The following is a 6,553-nucleotide window of genomic DNA, read 5'->3' as shown; positions in this document are numbered from 1 at the left end:
CCCAAAACTTAGTGGCCTGTATCAGGGCCAGTAAACTACAGTCCGGGGGCCAGATTCGGCTCACCACCTGTTTTTGAAAATAAAGTTTTCTTGGAAGACAGCCACACTCATTTGTTTCCTTGTCATCTGTGGCTGCTGTCACACCATCATGGCAGAGTTGAGTCATTAGGACAGAAATCTGTATGGCTCGCAAAGCCTAATTATTTGCTATCTGGCCCTTGCCAGGAAAAGTTTGCAGACCGTCGGCCTACAACAGTGATGTGTTTCTCATCTCACAATTCTATGGTTTGCCTCGGCTGTTCCTGTTCCGCTGCTGGTTTGTCCTGGGCTCACTCAGGCAATGTCATTCAGCTGTGGGGTGAGCTGGGGATGGGCTCAGTGGAGACAGTTGGGATAACTGAGCCTCTCTCTCTCTCTCTCTCTCTCTCTCTCTGTGTGTGGTCTTTCATCCTCAGAGAAGCTGCTAGACCCTCACTACAGCACCTAACTACACCCCTACATGGTTGTGGCACAAGTGATAAGACACAAGTATTTATCAAGCCTCTTCTGGCATCATGCTTGTTGCTGTTCCATCAGCCAAAGCAAGTCACATGAGCAAGCTCGGGTTAATGTGGAAGGTCATTACACAGGGTATGAACACTGGGAAGCGTAGTTCCTCGGGAGCCACCAAGACTCCAGCAGACTGTCTTGGGATTAGAACTGCACCCTCAGCTCTCCTGGGTCCCTGCCTGGTGGCCAACACTTCATATTTGAACCTGCCAGCCTTCATAATCGCATGAGCCAATTCCTTATAACAAATCTCTGTTTGTATTCACATTCTATTGGTTCTGTTTCTCAGGACCAATACAAGCCCAATGCGGTTTTAGGGAAAGGATGTCAGCTTTGGTTGTCATCTTCTCAACACTAAGGCAGAGAAAAGAGGAGCCACTCGCTGTCCCTTGATTTGCAAGGGGAGGGGTGTATTTTTACAGACCATCATGTTGAGAATCTCTTACACATTGAATAAGGAGCACAGCCAGAACCAGTGCTGACTGACTCCCAAGCATCTGGTCTTAACGCCTTGTAGCAGGTTGAATGGTGGTCCCCAAAATGATGTACCCACTTTCTAATCCCCAGATTAGAAATATGACCTTATTTGGGGGTGGGGGGGGAGGGAAGGGTTCTTTGTAGATGCAATTAAGTTGAGGATCTTCAGATGAGATCATACTAGATTATCTGGGTGGGCCCTAAGTCCCACGACAAATGTCCTTATAAGAGACACACAGGAGATATTTGATAGACAACAGAAACCCATGTCTGTTGTTTTAAGCCACCAAGTTTGTGGTAGTTTGTTGACTGCCACAGAAAACTAATACACTTTTATTTCCAATATTGGAGATACATTCAGTGGAAGCAAACCAAACTCCAGAGAATAACGTGCAATGACCAAGGGTCACTCATTTTTAAAATACATGTGATTAAGGTAAGATGGTATAAGAGAAGGGAGCTAACATTGACTGGGCCCTTACTATGGCCCAGGCACTGTCCTATGCACTGAGCTCTAGTATTTTGTTTAATCTTCACAATAATCTTACAAAGTAGGTTCCACTAATAAGTAAGTAAACCTCTTTTGGCAAGGCCCACATTAGATTGGGAGGTTGGATATGCTTGAATAAAGAACGGTGAGACTCCAGAGATAACACATCTAAGAAAAGCATTGAACCAAGAGGCAGTGAGGCACTGTAGTTAGGGGTGCAGCCATCCAAGCCAGACCACCTGGATATGCACTCCAAAGCCTCTACTCACCACCTGTGTAACCCTGGGCAGGTACTTAACCTTTCTGTGCCTTGGTTTTTCTATCTCTTAAATGGGGATAGTGCAAGAACCCACCCTACATAAGGTTGTTGTGAGTTAAAGCCTGTGAAGCATTTAGGGCCAAGCTTGGCAGATAGCAGCCTCTCCATAAGGTTTAGCTATTCCTCTAACACACATGCTGTTAAACACACAGCAAACACTCAATGGATATTTGCTATTATTATCATTAGTTCAATTAAGACCCAGCTAGACCTTAATCTTTCTCTGTTTTTTTTAGAGCCGTGATCTTTTTTCTGCTAGAATTAAAAAGGCCTCCTTAGAAGACAGAAATTGGATTAAAATAACAGCTCTCAGAGTGTAGGCTCTAAGATTGATCCAAAGTACAAGGCATGTAAAGTAATGGCAGGGGAGGGGGTGGCCCTTTAAGCCTTTCACCATATATTTAATAGACAATTAAACCCAATTTCAAGATTACAAAATAAATAGATTCAAAGATAGTCACAGCACTTGAAATGTCACAATTTGCTGCAACAGAAGCCACTGATTGTTAGGTAGGTTGGGGAAGGGAGAGTAATAAGAAAGAGGGAATGGTTTTCCTGAAAATAACAAATAAAAATAAAACCAAGGTAAAAAAAAAAAAATTCCTTCTGCCAAAAAGAGCATTTGCCATCCTATCTAATAATAGACAAATATGCAAATTGACCATACCTCCGACACACCCACACGCCACGCCCACAAGCCACGCCCACCATCCAATCAGAGCGAGCATGCAAATTAACCCAAACCAAGATGGCTACAGCCACAGAGAGCAAGGTTTCCTAGGTAACAGAGGAAGCCAAGCTTTCTGCCAGCAGTTGCAGGCCTAAGCCTCCACTCAAGCTACAAAGTTTCAATTATAGTAGGTAAACAAATTCAAACAAATGGCAGCAGAATGGAGCTTAAGAGAGCAGGCCAGGGTTGCCGCCGGCAACAGGGGAAGCAAAGCTTTCCACACACCCTGGCCGGGCCCACCCGCTTAAGGCAACAAAGTTTCAATTATAACCCCAACACAAATGTCTGCGGGCCTTGGAGGGAGCCTCAGGCTTGGCTCTGCTCCAGGCTACAAAGTTTCAATTGTAGAAGGAAAATAAATTCCAGATACCAGGGCCTCTGCTTGCATTGCCAGGGGTCATGGCCCGCCTGCAAACCACCACAGGCCCCTCGCTCAGGCCGCCCCACGCCCCAAGGGTACCCCACCCTGATCAGGGACACCCTTCAGGGCAAACCAGCTGGCCCCACCCCTGTACCAGGCCTCTATCCTATCTAATAAAAGAGTACTATGCAGATTGATCATCACTGCAACACACAATATAGCTGCCCCCATGTGGTCAAAGATCCTGCCCCATGTGGACACAAGATGGCCACCACAAGATGGCCAGCAGGGGAGGGCAGTTGGGAGGCACCCGGCCTGCAAGGGAGGGCAGTTGAGAAGGACCAAGCCTGCAAGGGAGGGCAGTTGGAGGTGATCAACCCTGCAGGAGAGGGCAGTTAGGGGTGACCAGGTCGGCAGAGGGGGAAGTTGGGGGCAAACAGGCTGGCAGCAGAGTGGTTAGGGGGTGATCAGGCTGGCAGGCAGAAGCGGTTAGGGTCAATCAGGAAGGCAGGCAGGCAAGCAGTTGGGAGCCAGCAGTCCTGGATTGTGAGAGGGATGTCCGACTGCCCGTTTAGGCCCGATCCCCCTTGAGGGGTCCCAGATTGGAGAGGGTACAGGTTGGGCTGAGGGACAACCCCCCTCCGTGCACGAATTTCGCGCACCAGGCCTCTAGTACTCTAATAAGCTGGTCAGAAAAGTTTGGATTTATTTGTTTATTTCTTGGTTCATGCCTTCATTCATTTAACATTTGTTGACCATGAATAAATAGTTTTTGATTTCATATATCCTATATAATAAAAGGGTAATATGCAAATCAACCAAACGGCTGAACAACTGGGAAGTCAGCCTGCACTGACTGACTTGCACTGACCACCAGGGGGGTGACTTCCCAGATCTTAAGGCTTAACTAAGGAGCTGCCCCCTGGTGGTCAGTGTGCTCCCACAGGGAAAGCGCTGCTCAGCCATAAGCCAGGGTCATGGCTGGCGAGTGTAGCAGCGGTGGCAGGAGCCTCTCCTGCCTCCGAAGCAGCGCTAAGGATGTCAGACTGCGAGAGAGTGCAGGCTGGGCAGAGGGACACCCCCTTCCGAGTGCACAAATTTTGTGCACCAGGCCTCTTTTTATTGATTTCAGAGAGGAAGGGAGAGGGAGAGAGCAATAGAAACATCAATGATGAGAGAAAATCACTAATTGGCTGCTTCTTGCACTCCCTTACTGGGGATTGAGCCTGCAACCTAGGCATGTGCCCTTGACTGGAATCGAACCCTTCAGTCTGCAGGCCAACACTCTACCCACTGAGCCAAACTGGCTAGGGCTTGATCATCAAGTTTTATTAGCTAGTGGTGGGGTACACAAACAACTGCAACCCAGGCTAGGAAAAAAATAGTGCTGTAGCAGGACAATAAAAGGGAAGTGATGTTCACTGCAGATCCCAGGGGAGAGTGACTTCCCAGATCTTAAGGCTGATTCCAGACCATGACATCAGTCACATACCACAGTGTCAGTATATGAAATCTTTCTATAGGTTGGTTGTATTGACTATTGATATTGTTGCTTTACTTTTATAAGCCAAATGTATTTTATTTGTGCATTTTGTTTATGGTTTCTCTCCCTCTACCAGAATGTGAGCTGCATGCCTTCTTGGCTTGGCTGCATTCTAAAGCAGTGCCTGGCTCATAGAAGGTGTTCAATAAATACTTGCTGAATAAAGAGCCAAACATAGCCCCCACTCAAGCACGCAGCTTGGTAGAATGGAATTCAGGTGGCCTTCAAACATTCTCTGGGACCCGCCCCACTCTCTTCCTTCTGTATATATGGGCCCCAGCAGCCAAGTTTGCTTTGTTTGACCTTGCTTTCCTGGTCTTAACTGATTGTACCACAGCAGACATATGACCTAAGCTAGGCCATCCATCATTTTCTTTTCTGGGACTTAATTTTGCCTTATAAGAATAAAGGGACCTTGACAAAACAACCTCTGGACTCATTCACAGATCCAATGGCAAGGAGAGAGAATATAAATAAAATGACAGAAGTCACTGTCGAAAAGCTGGACACTTCAGAAAAGCACAAAGTAGGAAATAAAATCACCCATTCATCGGAGTTTATACTAAAGAAAAATAGGAAACAACCGACATATCCAAAAATAAATGGATAAATCAACTATGGCGCATTGATACTAGGCAATACTGTCATTGAAAGATCTATAGAAACACATTGCCAAATAAGTAAAACAAGGCACACCAATCAGAAAGAATATATGCACCCGTATGTTTATAGCAGCGTTATTTACAATAGCCAAGATCTGGAAGATCTTGTGCCCAAAACACTGAGTGGATTAAAAAACTGTGGTTTCACTAATATGTGGAATCTAATGAACAAAATAAACTGACAAACAAAATGGAACCAGAAGCACGGATACGTGGAACAGTCTTTCGGGAGCCAGATGGGAGGTGAGTGGGGGTGATTGGATAAAGAAGTTGAAAGGATTAGCTAAAGAGCATACATGCAAATCCCATAGACACCAGCACTCTGCTGCCACAGGTAACTGAAGCTTTTTCATGCATGTCAGGCACCAGACTTTTGTGTCTCCCAACTACAGGAACCACATTTCAAGCTCCTCAGAATGCTCCTAGGACTTGGGGAAAGAAGGTAATAATTGCTTCAAGCTACTCACCAGCAGAGCATCTTTCTCTCATAAAAAAAGAAGAAAGTCTTATCCACCCTCTCCTAATCCTTTTTAATATCTTCAATCTGACTGAGGAGTACAAGGGTAGGGGATCTGTTTTGCAACCATTTCCTGCATATATTCTGCACAAGTGGATCTGGCTTTGAAATTTACCACCTTTTAAAGGTTCTTGTTTCAATACTGAGATTTTAACGTTAGCATCTTTTTACACATATGCGCATAACTTTGTTTTGTATGCTTTTGTTTTTGTGAAAATTAATTTTGTGCAAATTAATAAAATAAATTTAAAATGGAGTTGAGAGATCAGAGGGGGGAGCCCTCACCCATTATTACTCTATGTCAATTATAGACCCTCAACAGGAAGAAATAAATGCACCTTTACTACTTTACTACCCAGCAGAATGGAAGATTTCTTTCCTTCCCCAAAACAGCCAATTAGAAACCGTCACCACCCTGAACTTTGCTTTCCTCCAATAGACTTTCATTTAAAACAGCCTCTTCCAATTTCCTCCTTTTTCTCTATAGAATAACGGTCCTCTCCTTTATTGAACTTGACCATGGTTTTTTGCTACAGTTTGCTTATCCTCTGCTATTCCCAAATTAACCCATTTTGCTGATAAAATAACTGTCTGTTTTATTTTTATTAAAGTCATTTGTTTACATAGTGATTACTTTATACCTGTTGTTACAACTTCCATTTTTAAATTTTAAACTTGTATTTTAGAGACTCTTATCAGTAAGTGCATATGGTTTCACGTATTTATTACCCTCTTGTAATTAGAGACAATCAAATGGCCCTAACTTTATTCTGGAAGCAAGCAAAAATAAATGAACTTTTCCATCCGGCTACACTTCACCTCGAGATTTGTTTAGATTGATGGACATAGTTTTTTTGTTTTTTTTTTAACAGCCTTTGGTTTCTCATTCATTCATTAATAAAACT

The sequence above is a fragment of the Eptesicus fuscus genome, chromosome 13 (assembly GCF_027574615.1).
Source record: "Eptesicus fuscus isolate TK198812 chromosome 13, DD_ASM_mEF_20220401, whole genome shotgun sequence".
Lineage (NCBI taxonomy): Eukaryota > Metazoa > Chordata > Mammalia > Chiroptera > Vespertilionidae > Eptesicus > Eptesicus fuscus.
The sequence above is the reverse complement of the archived record's forward strand: the minus strand, read 5'-3'. Positions refer to the sequence as shown.